Source organism: Mizuhopecten yessoensis, unplaced genomic scaffold, assembly GCF_002113885.1.
Source record: "Mizuhopecten yessoensis strain PY_sf001 unplaced genomic scaffold, ASM211388v2 scaffold11083, whole genome shotgun sequence".
In the NCBI taxonomy this organism is placed as follows: domain Eukaryota; kingdom Metazoa; phylum Mollusca; class Bivalvia; order Pectinida; family Pectinidae; genus Mizuhopecten; species Mizuhopecten yessoensis.
Window position 1 is genome coordinate 371,659 of NW_018408871.1, and position 21,355 is coordinate 393,013.

Below are 21,355 nucleotides of genomic sequence, written 5' to 3' on the forward strand. Positions count from 1 at the left end.
AACTGGAAATATGGAATTAAGAAATAGTGTACAGACCTCATATACAGAGATAGGGTGACTGTTTAATGTGGAGGTCGAGATCGGGGATTTCTGTTATCAGGGTAGACCCTCCATTGCGTTTGATGCAGGGATTACATAGATAGCGTTGTTGACACCATTATCAGGTTCTGGACACTGGTCATTTGCCAGGTAATCCAGACATCAAGGTGTGAAATGGCCAATCAATGAGCCAAGGGTTGACCCCTCATAGTTGTGTCTCACTGACCTTGTGATATGGGTAGCATCTCAAAGACATCCTCATTCGTGGCAGAACAATGTGGTCAGTGGACAGCTTTTGTTACTATTTATAGCTTTGGTAAGACGTAACTATGTATGTTATGCAAAACATCTGATTTCCATACATCTTGAAGGACATCTGTAACCTGCACGGCATTTCTATAAATGGTGAGATCTTCATCAATCATTTGGTATGACCTTTATTTACTCACACGGCAGATGGCCTTGTGCTAGAGCTTACTTTTCTAAGGAGGCTATCTCTGTGGAGTATGGTATGACCTTTCTTATCGGGTCACCCTGATGGCAATTAGATTATCAATTTTTGAATATATTGGGGAAAATATGTTGGTATGAATTTCAATGTATTAATGTAAAACTAAATCAGGTTGATTGGTCCAAAAAGTCAACAGAGGAAAACATTTCATCACAATGTTGAGTTCAGACAGAAATGTCTAAAATTTGTTTCCATCACACATTCAGAACATTTTAGTGTTAGGAGGAGCAGCGGTGTCTAAATTTGTTCCCATCAAGCAGACAGAAATACTGTTTAGTGGGAACAGCAATGTCTTAATGGGAATAGCAATGTCTTAAATTAGTCTTCATCACATGATCAGAGCTACTGTTAATGGGAACAGCAATGTCTTAGATTTATCTGCATCACCTAGTGAGTACATGTACTTGGATGTCACAGGTAGTGAGATTAGACACGTACATTAAGGGGGTATGTCATCACAGATATAAAAGAAGTTATTAATTGTTATTAACACTCTGGAATAACTATTCTGTAAACACTTTACTGGAAATGTGTCATGATGCCTTCCACAAAGTGGATCAGTGATTTCTGGGTTAATTATTGTAAAAGCTTTGTGGACTAATTTCGTTCAAGATCGCCAAGTTTAGCTCGAGTATGTCCACAGACGCTCGGCAATGGTTGACATTAAGCGCTCAAGAACGTTGCAGACCTCGCTAGTTAATGTTGGATAATCTACGAAATGGATTTCAGGGTGAAAGAATTATTGGAGGTTTTCGCCTGAAATTGCTTACTGCATGTTATTATTGGCAACTAAGATTTAATATAAAAGGCCTGTTTGGGAAACTAGACTTGCAGCAAGCATGTAGCTGTTGGTCCTACACCACTGTGTGCTGGCTGGCATTACATGTTTAAGTAAATTGTATTGAGAACCTTGTAGTCTGTATCCTGGACCAGCCAAGCATCTTTTATCGTTGATCTGAGCAGTGAAAGGCGAAGAATCAGCAGCTCAGGATTGTCAAAATTTTGTTTGTCCATTATGCTGGTAAAACAGTAATTTTTCCGTTTTTTTTTTTTTTTTTTAAATAGATTTTATAAAGTCATGAATTTGAACATATATGTCTGTGTTGAAACTTCTTTGGTGTGCAAGTCAGTGTGGGAATAGCAACATTGTCTTAAATTTGAAATTGCTTCATTGTAAAGGTACAAGTCTCTGTATAAACTGCTTGGTCCTGGTACCTCGTTATAACTAAGGTTTCAGGGATAGACAGTTAAGTCTTGCTATACTTGGAGGAGCTGTACATATGGACTTTCTGACACGTTGGTGTTGTTTTTCAAAAAAAGGGAAAACATGATATAAAAATATGGCTATAATCCCCTTGAACTCTATACTAAGATGGAGAGAGTGGTCCACACATACAAGTGACTGTTATATACAGTGATAAATAGCTGGATTTATTTACTCTACACCAAAAACATCCTCGAAACTTTGAAAGATTGGAACGAAATCTCCATTCATAAATACCAAGATACGAGAGAAGGTTATGACTCACAGATTAGAGGTCTTACATTTCACCTGTCCTGCTGTTTGGAGGTCAAGGTCACATCTCTATCCTCCCCTGTCCTCCAAGGTGGTCTCAATGATACAACACAGCTGGCAGAACAGCCCCCATCTTTAATCTAGTCTTCATTTTCACCCACTTTTTTCTTGAAATTTGTGAGTTTTTTTTCGTTGTTATAGGCATTATATTTCAAAAATGGGTTTAGCATACTGTTATACTTATAGGATCAAATGTTTTTTGTTTTGTTTTTTATATTATCAAGTACATTTCTCCTCATGGAGCATGACCTTGGAGATCAGCTCTCTACAGTAGACTCGTATATTAGACAGCAGATTAGACAAAACAATTGTGATAAAAGCAATTTTTATCAGATCTTCAGGTATATATAAGTATATCATTTGAATCAGCTTCAAGTTTTTAGATTTCAATACTTTAAACAATGACTGCATGACAAGCTTTTATATAAACCATGTCTCACAGATTTCATTATACTTTTTAAATAATTCAATATTCTAGAGAATGGAGCCAGTCTAAGACTTCATTTCTGCTTCATTACTTTAGGTGTATGAGGAGGGGATGTTCTGTGGTATGGACAAGGCCTGTAGGGACTGGATGTATAAGAGTATGTTCTTGTCTGTCCATCTGTTGTTTAGCCATGATGTCCAGACTGCCTTTCACCCACTTTGTATCTGACTCCATTGGAATTTTCTAGGATTTATGATCATGAGATGATGTTGTATATGTGTATCAGACATATTGATCTGATAATTGTTTACAGAGTTATTGCCCTTTGTTTAATTGAGTATTACAAATTTGTCCAGACAACTCGCAGTTTCTGTCTGTTTTCCTTGAAATTATCCAAAATATACCATAGTCATTTGTTATAATGGTTGTGTATCAGACATATTGATCTAATCATTATTTACGTAAGTATTACCTTTTTTTTGTATTTTTAGCATATCATCCAGAAAACTGGTACCTGATTTTCATTGATCAGATTACTTTTTACACTTGATTCGCTTTACCCTTGGTTGAACATCACATCACTAGTGCAGTGTTTGACATTGGTTGAACATCACATCACTAGTGCAGTATTTGACATTGGTTGAACATCAAAATTTTCTTCATCAACAAGTGGCATGTTGGTTTGTATGATATACAGTTATGACAAGGTTAACGTGATATTCTGTAGAGATGTTGATTTTTAACTTTGGTATTGGAGATGTAGGTAAGGGTATAACAGTATTCCCCAACCAAACCTCACCTTTACACCTTACAGCTGAAATAACAAACCTTCTACATACACAGACATCTGGCCAGATTGTGTAGATCTTTGACTGTTCAACTCTCAGATAATTTGGTATTTATAATGCAGCAGCAGCTATACACTTACCTCCCATAATCCTTCTCTTTACAGGTGTGTATCTCGTTAGGGATCTCATTCCCTGTCTGCTAACAAGGCACACCTGTACATTTACTGGGGAAATGCTTTCTTAATGTCTGCTTATTTTTCTTATTTAGAAGAAGATATCCAAATGTTTTGTAGACCATTATGTACATCACGAACACTGTGTCTTCTCCAGCTGCTGTTGCATACAAATGTTTGTTTATAATTGACCAATTTGATTAACAGTTTGAGACCATGGTTTTCTGTAGCTGTACCACTCCCTGTCCTATGGTTGGAGACTTAAATGTTTGAGACCTAGTTTTACTCCCCGTCGTATGTTCTAAGACGTAGATTTACCCCTTGTCTAATGGTTTCAAGACCCTTGTGTCTCCCTGTCTAATGGTTTCAGACCTATATTTACTCCCTGTCTAATGGTTTCAGACCTACATTTACTCTCTGTCTAATGGTTTCAGACTTACATTTGCTCCCTGTCTAATGGTTTCAAACCTACATATACTCCCTGTCTAATGGTTTCAGATCTACATATACTCCCTGTCTAATGGTTTCAGACCTACATATGCTCCCTGTCTAATGGTTTCAGACCAACATTTGCTCCCTGTCTAATGGTTTCAGACCCAGTCCTACTCCCTGTCTAATGGTTTCAGACCTACATATGCTCCCTGTCTAATGGTTTCAGACCTACTTTTGCTCCCTGTCTAATGGTTTCAGACCTACATATGCTCCCTGTCTAATGGTTTCAGACCAACATTTGCTCCCTGTCTAATGGTTTCAGACCCAGTCTTACTCCCCGCTAATGGTTTCAAACCTACATTTACTCCCTGTCTACAGACCTACATTTACTCCCTGTCTAATGGTTTTAGACCTACATTTACTCCCTGTCTACTGTCTAATGGTTTCAGACCTACATTTACTCCCTTTCTAATGGTTTCAAACCTACATTTACTCCCTGTCTACAGACCTACATTTACTCCCTGTCTAATGGTTTTAGACCTACATTTACTCCCTGTCTACTGTCTAATGGTTTCAGACCTACATTTACTCTCTGTCTCATGGTTTCAGACCTACATTTACTCCCTGTCCAATGGTTTCAGACCTACATTTACTCCCTGTCTTATGGTTTCAGATCTACATATACTCCCTGTCTAATGGTTTCAGACCTACATATACTCCCTGTCTAATGGTTTCAGACCTACATTTAATCTCTGTCTAATGGTTTCAGACCTACATTTACTCCCTGTTTAATGGTTTCAGACCTACATTTACTCCTGTCTAATGGTTTCAGACCTACATTTACTCCCTCTCTAATGGTTTCAGACCTACATTTACTCTCTGTCTCATGGTTTCAGACCTACATTTACTCCCTGTCTTATGGTTTCAGATCTACATTTACTCCCTGTCTAATGGTTTCAGACCCAGGTGTCTCCCTGTCTAATGGTTTCAGACCTACATTTTCTCTCTGTCTAATGGTTTCAGACTTACATTTGCTCCCTGTCTAATGGTTTCAAACCTACATATATTCCCTGTCTAATGGTTTCAGATCTACATATACTCCCTGTCCAATGGTTTCAGACCTACATTTACTCCCTGTCTAATGGTTTTAGACCTACATTTACTCCCTGTCTAATGGTTTTAGACCTACATTTACTCCCTGTCTAATGGTTTTAGACCTACATTTACTCCCTGTCTACTGTCTAATGGTTTCAGACCTACATTTACTCCCTTTCTAATGGTTTCAAACCTACATTTACTCCCTGTCTACAGACCTACATTTACTCCCTGTCTAATGGTTTTAGACCTACATTTACTCCCTGTCTAATGGTTTTAGACCTACATTTACTCCCTGTCTAATGGTTTTAGACCTACATTTACTCCCTGTCTACTGTCTAATGGTTTCAGACCTACATTTACTCCCTGTTTAATGGTTTCAGACCTACATTTACTCCTGTCTAATGGTTTCAGACCTACATTTACTACCTGTCTAATGGTTTCAGACCTACATTTACTACCTGTCTAATGGTTTCAGACCTACATTTACTCCCTGTTTAATGGTTTCAGACCTACATTTACTCCCTGTTTAATGGTTTCAGACCTACATTTACTCCCTGTCTTATGGTTTCAGATCTACATATCCTCCCTGTCTAATGGTTTCAGACCCAGTCTTAATCTCTGTCTAATGGTTTCAGATCTACATATACTCCCTGTCCAATGGTTTCAGACCTACATTTGCTCCCTGTCTTATGGTTTCAGACCCAGTCTTAATCCCTGTCTAATGGTTTCAGACCTACATTTAATCTCTGTCTAATGGTTTCAGACCTACATTTACTCCCTGTCTTATGGTTTCAGATCTACATATACTCCCTGTCTAATGGTTTCAGACCCAGTCTTAATCCCTGTCTAATGGTTTCAGACCTACATATACTCCCTGTCTAATGGTTTCAGACCTACATTTGCTCCCAGTCTAATGGTTTCAGACCCAGTCTTAATCCCTGTCTAATGGTTTCAGATCTACATATACTCCCTGTCTCATGGTTTCAGACCTACATTTACTCCCTGTCTTATGGTTTCAGATCTACATATACTCCCTGTCTCATGGTTTCAGACCTACATTTACTCCCTGTCTAATGATTTCAAACCTACATTTACTCCCTGTCTAATGGTTTCAAACCTACATTTACTCCCTGTCTAATGATTTCAAACCTACATTTACCCCCTGTCTAATGGTTTCAGACCCAGTCTTACTCCCTGTCTAATGGTTTCAGACCTACATTTACTCCCTGTTTAATGGTTTCAGACCTACATTTACTACCTGTCTAATGGTTTCAGACCTACATTTACTACCTGTCTAATGGTTTCAAATCTACGTTTACTCTCTGTCTAATGGTTTCAGACCTACATTTACTCCCTGTCTAATGGTTTCAGACCTACATTTACTCTCTGTCTAATGGTTTCAGACCTACATTTTCTCCCTGTCTAATGGTTTTAGACCTACATTTACTACCTGTCTAATGGTTTCAGACCTACATTTACTCCCTGTCTAATTGTTTCAAACCTACGTTTACTCCCTGTCTAATGGTTTCAGACCTACATTTACTCCCTGTCTAATGGTTTCAGACCCAGTCTTACTCCCCGCTAATGGTTTCAAACCTACATTTACTCCCTGTCTAATGGTTTCAGACCTACATTTACTCCCTGTCTAATAGTTTCAGACCTACATTTACTCCCTGTCTAATAGTTTCAGACCTACATTTACTCCCTGTCTTATGGTTTCAGATCTACATATACTCCCTGTCTAATGGTTTCAGAACTACATTTACTCCCTGTCTAATGGTTTTAGACCTACATTTACTCCCTGTCTAATGGGTTCAGACCTACATTTACTCCCTGTCTAAAGGTTTCAGACCTACATTTACTCCCTGTCTAATTGTTTCGAACCTACGTTTACTCCCTGTCTAATGGTTTCAGACCCAGTCCTACTCCCTGTCTAATGGTTTTAGACCTACATTTACTCCCTGTCTAATGATTTCAAACCTACATTTACCCCCTGTCTAATGGTTTCAGACCCAGTCTTACTCCCCGCTAATGGGTTCAAACCTACATTTACTCCCTGTCTAATGATTTCAAACCTACATTTACCCCCTGTCTAATGGTTTCAGACCCAGTCTTAATCCCTGTCTAATGGTTTCAGATCTACATATACTCCCTGTCTAATGGTTTCAGAACTACATTTACTCCCTGTCTAATGGTTTTAGACCTACATTTACTCCCTGTCTAATGGGTTCAGACCTACATTTACTCCCTGTCTAAAGGTTTCAGACCTACATTTACTCCCTGTCTAAAGGTTTCAGACCTACATTTACTCCCTGTTTAATGGTTTCAGACCTACATTTACTACTTGTCTAATGGTTTCAGACCTACATTTACTACCTGTCTAATGGTTTCAGACCTACATTTCCTCCCTGTCTAATGGTTTCAAACCTACGTTTACTCCCTGTCTAATGGGTTCAGACCTACATTTACTCCCTGTCTAAAGGTTTCAGACCTACATTTACTCCCTGTTTAATGGTTTCAGACCTACATTTACTCCCTTTCTAATGGTTTCAAACCTACATTTACTCCCTGTCTAATGGTTTCACACCTTTGTGTACTGCTGCTGACTACATCTAGACAATCCTATACAGAGTGCATTGCACAGTTTCTGTCATCAATATTCTGTAACATTTGTGATTGGTTGGAACCTGTTTCATTAATGTGGCCCTACTTGCTGCAGGCAGTTGTTATATTTTGATGCGTTTTAATGAGATTAAAACATATCATCACATATGCTTCATTTTGACGTAACACAATTTTGGATGTTGTTGCTGTTGGGAAAAAAATGAAATAATTGTATTTCAAGGACACATTTTAAATCTTTTAACCGACAGTGAGAAAAACTATTTTTGATAAATCGGGATGGGCAGGTTGAACAAAGCACATTCAGCTGTTAACACAAAGTTGAAGAACTGCTATTAAAAAGGGATATCGGAGAACTTCAGGAAAATGTTGAGAGGTACTATTACTACCACAGGAAGCGGCAGTACCGTCATTCAAATGTCACACGTAAATGTGAGTTTTCTACCCTGGTTTTCACGATCATTGTCATGAAAGCCTGCAGCCTTGATAAAGACACCAGCAAAGTCAGCTACTGTTAAAATGTGGCATATTTGGTGTAGACTTGCTCAATGTGTTTTTTTTTTTTTTATATATATTGGACATGAATTGAGGAAGAGGCTGTATATTGAGTTTGGAAATATTTCTATTTATCAAATTTTTGTGGTTCCTAGTTCTAGTTCTTATTAACATTTATTTAACATATTTATTTATTTCATCTCAGTTTAATGGCGAATTAATAGAAATGTTGTATAATGGTAATTGAAATAAATCTAATCTAACCTTTAGACTTAATGTCCTGGTGACATTTCAATCTTTTATTCGTAATGAGTGATTTTGTTTAGGTTGTATCAGGATCGTAGATGGAGAACAATTACCAAAGAATAATTGCCAGTGGGAGGTTCAATGTTGTTTATGAGGCTACGCCCACAGACAAGTTTTTGTCAAACAGTTTCTTTGAAAGGTTGGTAGGCTTGCTGCTAGGGCTTCATTGATACCTGGTATGTGATGCTGAATAGCAGAAACCTCCAGCGCTAGAGTTAAAAGCATTTCTTCATGGGACATCATAATCCAAGAGGAAAAATATTCATGGCTCTGTGCTTCACATCATGCTTTTTTAAAATTAGCTTTGTCAGTTTTTCGTGAATAAAAACAAAAAATAAAAAAAACCAATGAAATCTTTTTTTTTTATTGACAATTTTCGAGCCTATGATAAATGGGGCATTGGTCGTTCTAGTCTCTTGTACAGTGTATGTTTATATGTGGTTGATTATCGTTACATTATCTATTTCAGTTCAGTCAGGAATCGGTTTTTTGGTATGGGCTGCGTTTGTCTGTCCGTTTTTTTCCTTGTCATCGCTCTCCTGCCTTTATTAATTCATGAACATATCTTTATGAAACCTGGTACACAGTTTTGCATGCCTGTATGTATACTGCCTATGGTAGACCATATACATCTTTGCTTGAAGGTTGACTAGAGATATTTAATATGGGTGTACAGCAATAAAGATTTAGGTGACTCTTTAACAGTAAAATATGTCAATTATGGGACTATACTACAGCAGTAGCTTCCCAAATAATGAGTGTTTATTACACAGCTATTACGGCGGTTCTACATGTACTAACCTTCTGCTGCGTGTTCGGCATTAATAAACTTAGTTCTATAGTTTTATATCGCAGAAATGTCAAAGAAACGTTACAAAAACATCATAGAAATATCGCAGAATTGTCACAAAAATATCACAGAAATGTCGCAGAAATGTCAAAGAATGTCACAGAAACGTTACAAAAATATCATAGAGATGTCACAAAAATATCACAGAAATATCACAGAAATATCACAGAAATGTCAAAGAAACGTTACAAAAACATCATAGAGATATCACAGAATTGTCACAAAAATATCACAGAAATGTCAAAGAATGTCACAGAAACGTTACAAAAACATCATAGAAATATCGCAGAATTGTCACAAAAATATCATAGAAATGTCAAAGAATGTCACAGAAACATTCCAAAAATATCATAGAGATGTCACAAAAATATCACAGAAATATCGCAGAAATGTCAAAGAAACGTTACAAAAACATCATAGAGATATCGCAGAATTGTCACAAAAATATCACAGAAATTTCGCAGAAATGTCAAAGAATGTCACAGAAACGTTACAAAAACATCATAGAGATATCACAGAAATTTCACAAAAATATCACAGAAATATCACAGAAATGTCACAGAAAAGTCGCAGAAATGTCATCACAGAAATGTCAAAGAATGTCACAGAAACGTTACAAATACATCATAGAAATATCACAGAATTGTCACAAAAATATCATAGAAATGTCACAAAAATATCACAGAAATGTCACAAAAATATCACAGAAATATCACAGAAATCTCACAGAAAATACAAACAATTAAAAAAATAATATATATATTAGACAAGAGACACGCTAGAAAGTGTCATTTGTCCTTCCCATTCCCACAGGTCAAACTAGTAGTATGTATTTGAAGTTGAGGTTGACTATAGTTTTATTTATTTAGCGTTTTAATAGTTCGCAAGTAGTTCAATGATTTTGTGGGCAAGCCTTCAAGTGCTTGCTATACGTTCTAGTTAAAAAAAAATAAGTAGCAAAATTTATTATTTCATGTAGTGCATCAAACGTACAGTTTTCTATTAACATTGATATTATGTGTTTATGATTAAAAGTCTCGTGTTTTATACCAAAGGTCAAGCACCCATGAAAATGTTGTTAGCCTTGATCCTAATCACAGATAGGAAATGTGTCTTTACCACATTCAGTAGAAGTAAAGTTATGTGAATGGTCGTGTTTATAACATGATTGATATGTGGAGTTGTGATATTAGAGGGAGGTGGCCATTTTTATCCTTGTATGGATGTGGTAGCCTGTTTGATAATGATGGGGGTCCGGTTTATGTCTACAACACCTGTTTAAATCTTCCTGGAACAGTTGATCAGTTATAAGGAGGAACCATGTGGATGCCTTATGTGTCCAAAGTCATGAAGAGGATTTAGTAAGTAAAATAAATGGTTAAGATCTTATTCTTTTTGGAAGTGTTTGTGTGAATACAATGCTAGGATGGCCATTTTAGATCTCAGGATATACATAATTTTTTTTGAATTGAACAATTTTGAAAATATTCACTGATTTAAATGTTACCTCATTGGTGTTTTGTAACTGTGTCATAGACCTCATAAAGATTGATGCACAGTCCTAGTGGACATTCTCTGGGTCAAAATGTACCAACAAGCTTGGTATACAGTCTTAGTGGACATTTTCTGGGTCAAAATGTACCAACAAGCTTGGTATATACAGTCTTAGTGGACATTCTCTGGGACAAAATGTACCAACAAGCTTGGTATATACAGTCTTAGTGGACATTTTCTGGGTCAAATGTACTAACAAGCTTGGTATATACAGTCCTAGTGGACATTCGCTGGGTCAAAATGTACCAACAAGCTTGGTATATACAATCTTAGTGGACATTTTCTGGGTCAAAATGGACCAACAAGCTTGGTATATACAGTCCTAGTGGACATTTTCTGGGTCAAATGTACTAACAAGCTTGGTATATACAGTCCTTGTGGACATTCTCTGGGTCAAAATGTACCAACAAGCTTGGTATATACAGTCTTAGTTGACATTTTTGGGTCAAAATGTGCTAACAAGCTTGGTTTATAGTCTTAGTGGACATTTTCTGGGTCAAAATGTACCAACAAGCTTGGTATATACAGTCTTATTGGACATTTTCTGGGTCAAAATGTACCAACAAGCTTGGTATATACAGTCTTATTGGACATTTTCTGGGTCAAAATGTACCAACAAGCTTGGTATATAGTCTTAGTGGACATTTTCTGGGTCAAAATGTACTAACAAGCTTGGTATATACAGTCCTAGTGGACATTTTCTGGGTCAAATGTACTAACAAGCTTGGTATATACAGTCTTAGTGGACATTTTTGGGTCAAAATGTACTAACAAGCTTGGTTTATAGTCTTAGTGGACATTTTCTGGGTCAAAATGTACCAACAAGCTTGGTATATAGTCTTAGTGGACATTCTCTTGGTCAAAATGTACCAACAAGCTTCGTATATAGTCTTAGTGGACATTTTCTGGGTCAAAATGTACCAACAAGCTTGGTATATAGTCTTAGTGGACATTCTCTGGGTCAAAATGTACCAACAAGCTTGGTATATAGTCTTAGTGGACATTTTTGGGTCAAAATGTACCAACAAGCTTGGGTTCTGAGTTGTGATTGACGTTCTCCGGGTCTAAATATATCTACAATCTTGTTATCAAGTGTTAATGGTCATTTACCTGTCCTAACTGTATCTTGACCTGTTTTACGTCACAAAGTAGAGCGTATTAATGGGGATATATACTCTAGTGTATTAATGTCAGGTATTAAACTCAGAGTAATCATGATTAACATTATGTACAGCCGTTTTCTTTGATGATTTGAAAGATAATTTGGTTGGAAATTTGGAAATTGCCTTTTAGTTTTTAATGTATCATGAATTCTAATAAACCACATTCCAGATGCTCATTGAACTTTAACAAGGCAAGATAACTGGTAACCGAGTTCCACATTTAGGTCGGGAGGACTACAACATTCCATCTTGATATATGTTGCTATTTCCTGTTTCCATTATCCTTTGTCGATGACCCTTTTAGTCTCAAACTTGGGATTATCTCTAACGGTTATATTTGAGTAAGTTGTGGCTATATATGGGGCAGATCTAGTCAAAGCAACCCTTATAAATATCAAGGCCATTATCTATGGCAGACTTTTTAATCTCATTAAACTATTTAAGAAAGAACGGATTTCTTCTGTGTGGCGGTATAATAAGTATTTTGGATCAATTTCACGAAGCTAATGCTCGGTAGGAGGTTCAAGCTTAATACTTCGTGTTTGTTAAACCGTAATTTATGTTGATCCGAGTCTCGTAGAAAAACCTCCTTCTGCAGGTATCCAGGTGGGACTAATTTTATCGCCAGTGCACATAAACATGGTAAGCCTCATATACCCTACCACAGGCACACAATTAAATTTGCTCTGCCTCGTTATATATCTACTGATTATACTAATTTAGTACTCCCCTTGGGACTAGAAAATATTGGACGAGAAGTCGTTTCCTTTGCTAAGAGAAACGTACTAATTGGATGTTTTTACCCAACGGGTATAAAAAAAGTTTGGAAAATTTAGGTCTTGAAATTAACGTCTATTTTCTGGTCGTAATTATTTCGTCACATGCCCACTTGGTGCATGCTGTTCGTCAAAAATGAAAACAACCGACTACCGACAGCGTCTACAGGCAGGCGAAGGCTGCATTGCCGTGCATTATCGTCTCGGTTTATGTGAACACACCAAATTGATAGCGGGACCATGGTTAATACTTAGTGGGGTTTTATATAGAAAATAAATAATCATCCAAATATAAGCTGAAAAGAACGATTTGCTGGGGTTTTTTTTTTATTTTTTTTTTATAAAAATGAGAAGTGTGGTAATGCATTTTAAATTTGCCTCAAATTGGTTTCAAAATGAGTTTCTGATAGAGTTGTATTCTTGTGTCTGATGATATATATAATACGTAAGAATTCAAATATTTGAATACTGTAAGAAAACTATGAGATGTAATAACTGTGTATAGAGTCATTATTAACTTACCAGTTCTTAAATCAGTAATGAGAGAAGTATATATGAAAACTTACCTATAACTTAATATCTGTAGTGAAGAGAGACTAATAATAATTTACCTTGTTGAGATATGAAGTTTGATTGAAATTGTGAAGCGTTCAATTATTAACTCATTCACCCCTAAATATTTAAACTGGACTTGCCCAGTCTTTGATTTGGTAAGGTTCAAATGTGACTTTAGGGGTGAATGGGTTGAAAAATGGATTTAGGTACATATATAAGTCCCTGTAAATAAGCTAACCCAATGTAGGACAGTAAAGACTGGTGGTCAACTTGAGAAATTAGGTCTGGTGGTCATTTCGTGGCCAGTTCGAGAAATTAGGTCTGGAGGTCATTTCGTGGTCAGTTTGAGAAATTAGGTCTAATGGTTAGTTTGGGGTATTACTACTGCTGGTTGTTGGGGTATGTGGCAAGGACTGGTAATGTTAACTCATTCACCCCTACATATTTAAACTGGACTTGCCCAGTCTATGATTTGGTAAGGTTCAAATGTGAGCTGAGAGGTGATTGGGTTAATGTATGTTTGTGACCTCTCTATATGTAATTATCTGATTATCAATGATCCTCATCAGCCAACAATAGGGACCTGTTTATTCCTCTCCTGGTCCCATCATGATCATCACATTAGATTATAACCATCAGCCATACAGTACCAGGGAATATTAGTACATTCTGTGGGACCATTAGGGCCAATTTATTGGTCTTGATCCCTGGGGCCGTGGAACAACTTCCTTGGCCCATAAGGACTAGATTACTGGTCAATTTCAGGCCGCATGGAATATGTGTATTGGTATCTTTCCTGGGAAATATATTGGTGTTTCCTTGGTAACAAACAGTGCCAATGTTCAAATGGACTATTTCAAACTGTATTCTCATCTCCAACATGTCTGTATTTGCGGGTCTTCACAAGGACGAGTGAGAGTTCTTCACAGGACGAAAGTATTGTAGCTAATTGTGTTGTGTTTTATTTTTTCACAGACGTGTCCTAAGCAATTTTGGTTTGATCATTTATAGCTAGTGATCTGTCCTGGCGTTCATGTCACAATGCATGGACCATAATTTCTGCTGAACATATGGGAATTACAGGTCTGCAATGTTTGAGTACATGAAAGCTGAATCTGATAAAAAATAATATTTTTAAACAATTAATAAATAAACATGTGAATCTGCTTGAAGTCATTCAACCCTGAAATTTCATAATGAACTATTCCAACCTTTGAATTGGAAGAGTTCAAATGTGTCATCAGGGGTGAATGAGTCAAGTCCATGACATCTACATGTAAAGAAACTCATTAGGGCATTAAGTCACTGAACTCCCTTTTTTCTGATGATTTTTGTGTCACTTTGGATAGCAGCTATTTATAGCCTTTCAAGTATATTTCAAATAGTTCTATAAAATGTTTTTTTAGCCTGTGCTTAATTGAATTCCTTTATTACATACAGGGCAATATGCAAAAGAATTTAATTTGCCATAGATTCTGGAGTGATTGGACTTTTGATTTGATAGAAATCTAAAGAAACTAATCAAATAGTACAACTGTACTTAGTTGTGGAGTGGAACCCTCTTTAATTTAATACTGACTGTCTATAAAACAAATGTTCAGTACAAGTTTATTGGTTTTAAATAGGAACTTAGTCTCCTGAGTCTCCCAGGTCTCAATAAACTTCTGCGAAGTCCTAGAATATTGGCATCATCTGTAAAGTAATGAAACTTATTGGTTACACATTTCTCCCACGTGTCAATTCTGGTATTCATTGGCTTTGTTTGTCTGTAAACAACTTGTTTATCATTGTTAAGTATGTTTATGTGGCGTTTTGGGTACCATGGGCATTAACTTTAGTTCCTGTTGGCCTGTTGGGTACCATGGGCATTAACTTTAGTTCCTGTTGGCCTGTAGGGTACCATACACATAAAGTATGTTATGTGGCCTGTAGGGTACCATACACATAAAGTATGTTACGTAGCCTGTAGGGCACCATACACATACAGTATGTTACGTGGCCTGTAGGGTACCATACACATAAAGTATGTTACCTGGCCTATAGGGTACCATACACATAAAGTATGTTACGTAGCCTGTAGGGTACCATACACATAAAGTATGTTACGTGGCCTGTGGGTTACCATACACATAAAGTATGTTACGTGGCGTGTAGGTTACCATACACATAAAGTATGTTACGTAGCATGTAGGGTACCATACACATAAAGTATGTTACGAGGCCTATAGGGTACCATACACATAAAGTATGTTATGTAGCCTGTAGGGTACCATACACATAAATTATGTTACGTGGCCTGTAGGGTACCATACACAGAAAAAATGTTACCTGGCCTATAGGGTACCATACACATAAAGTATGTTACGAGGCCTATAGGGTACCATACACATAAAGTATGTTACCTGGCCTATAGGGTGCCATACACATAAAGTATGTTATGTAGCCTGTAGGGTACCATACACATAAATTATGTTACGTGGCCTGTAGGGTACCATACACATAAAGGATGGTACGAGGCCTGTAGGGTACCATACACATAAAGTATGTTACCTGGCCTATAGGGTGCCATACACATAAAGTATGTTATGTAGCCTGTAGGGTACCATACACATAAATTATGTTACGTGGCCTGTAGGGTACCATACACATAAAGTATGGGGTATAATACAAATGTATGAAAGTATGGTCCCTGTTTGCTTGGCCTGTTGGGGTACAATGCAAATGTATTAATGTATGGTCCCTGTTTGCTTGGCCTGTTGGTTTTCAATGCAAATGTATAAATGTATGGTCCCTGTTTGCTTGGCTTGTTGGGGTACAATACAAATGTATGAATGTGTGGTCCGTTTGCTTGGCCTGTTGGTATTCAATACATATGTATGAATGTATGCATGGTCCCTGTTGACTTGGTCTGTTGATCACTATTGATATAAAGTAGGATCCCTATTTACTTGTCTAGTAGCTGCAATTTAAATGTGATGAAAGTAGAAATATGAGGCCTAGCTTGCACTGGTAGTTTATGGTGAAAAACCCCTTATATTCAGTGTAAGAGAGAACATTGTCTTGTCCCGGAGGGTAAAGTGGTCCACGAGGTCTGGTCCTGGAGGGTAAAGTGGTCCACGAGGTCTGGTCCCGGAGGGTAAAGTGGTCCATGAGATTCATATTTTGTCAAGTGTGACCATTAAACCAAAGTGTGGAAAGTGATTCTCAATATCAGTGGAATCGGAGGAGGTCTCATGTTTCACCATGGTCAGTAGTAGTGGTCAGTCGTGTCAGTCATGGTCAGTAGTGGTCCGAGTAAGGACTTCAGCCTCCAACTCATATAACAAGAAAGATTTTTCATTGGAATCAAAGAAATCATTCCCAGATGAGAATAGAAATAAAAGAGTGTATTAACCCAGTCAATCTTGGTAAATATGTCACTGTAATTACTTTTTTTGGGAGGGAAGTTACAATAACGAAAGTCTCTAATAAACACTGTGAAGTAGGTACTTATGTTAACACTTCTTTTGAGATTGTAAGTTTGAAATTATAACATTTTGGACATTCAAATATTTCCGTCATATTTAGTCATGCATTGGTAATTACAAGCTTGAAACAGATATAGCAATCAGGTCTAGACAGCGGGTGTGTTTCATTAGACAGATCTAGCGAACCTGATCGGTAGGATTAGGGGTAAGATTAGGGCCGAGATCACAGCGATGTGTGCCATCCCTATTGAATATGTGTCTCTACTGTTTCACCGTGTGTCTGTTTCCATTGTCAGTCGTACTTATCACACAATCTGCTATCTGTTTGATGAGACCTGTTAAATACATGTCCACTAACTACAGAAAACTTATCAGGTACCTCAAAGATCCAATCACAGATATCATCATTAACTCTCTCTCTGTACACATAATTATCCCTTTCACCCCTAAAGTCACATTTGAACCTTACCAAATCAAAGAATGGGACAGTCCAGTTTAGATTTGTAGGGGGTCAGTGAGTTAACTTTCTTTGTTGTCTTATAACAGACTATATAGTAACTTTGATAATGACATGGTTGAAGTTTCAAAAGAAACGTCAAGGTCAGCCGCATTATGGATGATGACCTTGAAGGACTGTTATTTGGAGAGAGTTTAAAATCTGATATTTTCTTGACAATCCATTGATCTTATTAGGATTCTTGGCTCATTCGCTGATGGTCCGTTGTCCAAACAGTAGATGTAATCAATTTATCATGTTTATCTAACGAGAGTTTGTTATAGAGGTTCACCAAGAAATAGTGTTTGGTTATAATGTAGCGGAACTGGACTGGGTCGATCGTCGGTGACCAGGTATCTCAATTGGTAGAGCACCTCAATTGGTCCCTGGTTTGACTCCCAGTTTGGCCGTGCTTTTCTCTCTTGTATCTGTCTGATTTATCTAACATTAACTAGAATTATATCATTTTCAAATTGTGTACTCACAAAAGGTTTATTGAGTGACATGTTAGTTTAAATTTAAAAAATCCTGTAAATCGAACAACTTTCTGCTACATTTAATACGTAAACTCTATCGAAAGCACATACAAGGTAATTAACAGATGCTTGTCTATAAAAAAAAAGTGCCTCATTAAGGAATTGAAAATGTTGATCGTGGTAAAAGCATTACCTGACCTCTAATAGATTATACACAGAGTGTCAAGAGAATGAGATATGCTTCATTTAAGCCTCAAGTGCTTTGTCTTTCATATACTCTTTACACAACATTTAAAACAATTTGCATGCTTGTTTGCAAATACTTGCTTAAAAAACACACTTTTTTGTAACATAGAAAAGGATTTCATTTCTAACCAGTGAAAACAAGACATTTTTGAAGTGTCTTGGAGGCTTACAAAACCTCGGAGATCTGGCATACCATAGTCAAGCTAAAGGATGTGAGGAGCTATATGGCAATGATTCCGTTTGAACTTATATAGAGCCTGTTGGATATCTGGAAAGAGATACAGAGAAAAGTAGGCGATAACCTTGATCCAACTGTAAACAGAGAAAAGCAAGTGATAACCTTGGATTGAACAGAGAACAGAAAAATGTAGTAGATAACTTTGGATTGAACAGAGAACAGAGAAATGTAGTAGATAACCTTGGATTGAACAGAGAACAGGGAAATGTAGTAGATAACCTAAGCCAAGCAACTGAGGTTTTTAAATTCACACATGTACAATGTTTCCTTTTGTATACAAATAAAAACGGCCTAGGGCAACATCTGTTTAGAGAATCATTTCTCAGGGCAAATCTTGATTGTTCAGACAAGTTTTAGCATCGCTGATGTGTGAGTGAGTTCATTCTTTGTATTCTGTGTGGGAAAACAAATGGTGTGCCAGGTTTTAAATAGAACTGAGGAAATTGAAAATGCATGCATTCAGTACTCCTGCTTACAGTTTGTTGGAACAGGTTGTCTTCAGAGACCGGTAGAGGATAGTGATTAAGGGTTTTTAATCTCTGCCAATGCTTTCTAAAGTTTTCAAATATTTGATAAGCAATATTATGTCAGAATTGAGACATCTGTCACTCAAGAATTCATAATTGATCAGATTTAATCTTTGCTTTGGTTAGACTGGCCTGACTGGGGGGTTTATTGTGTGCACTGGACTGCTCCAAGTCAGATGCTACATCCCTAAATTCATATAGCCAGCTAATGTTAGGAGTCTTTAATAACTACTGCTATTGATCAAGTGTACCTGTGGATTAGCGCATGGTCAACTTAACAGTTCATTAGACTTCTAATTACACCAGTCAGAAATCAATATCAAGCATAAAAAAATAATAACTGTGTCTGTTAAAAATCTTATCATATTTGCATTTGACAAGATCCTTCAACAAAACACTTTAAAACAAATTAAAGTTGTTTCATGAATGTTTGTTTAACATTTATTGGGGCTTAAGAAGCTGACAAATCGGTAGTGATCTGCCTCATTTCTGTGTGTCCATGCATTCATCCAGCTGCAGTATCCTTTAAACCTACTTCTGATTCATCACACATTTCCATCGAAGAATTATAGCAAGTAGACTGAATTATTGACGTTTCTTCATTTATATACTCAATATCGTCTCAATCCAGGGCTTACTATTGTAAACAATTCACCCGTCATTTGTCCAGCAAGATGTTACAAGTAGCAATACATTATGTACAGCTGAATTAGTCATTACTCATGTTTAATTACTTTGAAACTGCTTATTGAAGTGTTAAGCAGGAAGATTTTTTTGTTTGATTAAAATTAACTTTATTGATATAATTACAAATAGGGCAAAATGAAAAACAAAATAGAGCAAAAAATGAATTCAAAGTTTTCAGAATTGTATTAAATATAATAGGGCAAAATGAGGAAATAAAGCAAATATTGAATTCAAAATTTTCAGATTTTCAGATTTGTGTTTAATATAAAAGAAATCTTATATATTCTTATATTCACATGCTTTCATTCTTGGCTACTCTCTGTCCATTTAATTTATATATTTATTTACTTCAGCTTAATTAATGGTTCCATATTGACTAAAAACTAAAACTGAACGTGTTAATGGTTAATTGAAGCAATGTGCCAGCACAAAATCAATATTTATATTTCTAATTGAAAAGCACATTTAACACAAATCTATAGATAAGTCTATCCAAGGTTATGTGTCAACATTAGGGTATACGAAAGGTGGACCTCCGAACTGTTCCAGGTGTCGCCGCTGTTGTACCAATAATAGTGTTAGACTGTGAAGTGATTGACGCGTTATTCTGTTAATTCACGGTACAAACTTTCACATTGTAATAATTTCCTGTCAAATTGATATTCGATACTGGGGATTATATAAAAACGACCTTGTCAGAAAGTCCATTTGAATGCATTATAACTGGACTATGAATGAATCGAGTGGGGACCTTTTGTGAAACGTAACTGGGCTGTTGATGTTGTAATAGATGTTGCCGTACAGTAGGCCTTCACACGCCAATCGACAGTTCTCCACTCGCTGGCTGAGGCATAGACTGGTGTTATCATTAGGTCTTGGCAATTTGGAAATAATTTTGAATACAAGTGATGTACAATAATAATAACTCTGTATTTCTACTAGGGTAAAACTATTTAGCACTGGTTTGGAGGAACGGATAAATGCTGACACTTCGAGTGTAATATCACTTTGGGGACAGACCCTGTGTACATGGACATGTCCCAAACCTTCTGGATACTGAGCACTGTTATCAATCAAACAATACTAGAAAAAGGAAATGCAATTTGGATTTTTCTTTACTTGCCATAATCAAATCAGAAGAAGGGGAATTAGAAGACCTTTGCTTGTGGTAGGTAGGCGCTTGGCCAAGGATGAATTCTGTTCTGTGTAAGGAGGGCCATTGGCCTTAATAAAGTGCTGCAATGTCACCCTGGGGATAACAGGTAAGGTTGGTAGACTCTGTTCCCAGTCACATGAAAGCCAGGAGGCTCATCTTGGCAGCTTTGTAACAACAGTTGACCTCTCAGCAGCCCTCAGAGTTGAGGGGTTTATTGGACGTAGAATTCTACCTTTTAATTCCTGGAATAGCAGCAAGGTTGGGGCTTTATCGGATGTAGTATTGTACCTTTTAATTCCTGGAATAGCAGGAAGGTTGAGGGGTTTATTGGACGTAGAATTGTACCTTTTAATTCCTGGAATAGCAGGAAGGTTGAGGGGTTTATTGGACGTAGAATTCTACCTTTTAATTTCTGGAATAGCAGCAAGAATTGAGGAGTTTATTGGACGTAGAATTCTACCTTTTAATTCCTGGAATAGCAGGAAGGTTGAGGGGTTTATTGGACGTAGAATTCTACCTTTTAATTTCTGGAATAGCAGGAAGAATTGAGGAGTTTATTGGACGTAGAACTGTACCTTTTAATTCCTGGAATAGCAGCAAGGTTGGGGCTTTATCGGATGTAGTATTGTACCTTTTAATTTCTGGAATAGCAGGAAGGTTGAGGGGTTTATTGGACGTAGAATTCTACCTTTTAATT

The 21,355-nt window shown here is 36.9% G+C and overlaps 2 protein-coding genes across 7 annotated transcripts in view; both read left to right on the forward strand.

Moving 5' to 3' along the window:
• The window catches only part of LOC110465485 (heparan sulfate glucosamine 3-O-sulfotransferase 1-like), a 165,391-nt gene that overhangs the window by 108,123 nt on the left and 35,913 nt on the right, over positions 1-21,355 (forward strand). The window lies entirely within an intron of this gene.
• The window catches only part of LOC110465483 (heparan sulfate glucosamine 3-O-sulfotransferase 5-like), a 100,994-nt gene that overhangs the window by 53,936 nt on the left and 25,703 nt on the right, over positions 1-21,355 (forward strand). Inside the window, exon 1 of one of the 6 annotated variants that reach the window (XM_021521332.1) lies at positions 420-444. The exons of the other annotated variants lie outside the window; for them this stretch is intronic. The gene's annotated coding sequence lies outside the window, so the exon portion shown is untranslated. Of the gene's footprint in view, positions 1-419; positions 445-21,355 lie in introns of those variants that run through there. 6 annotated transcript variants of the gene reach the window in all.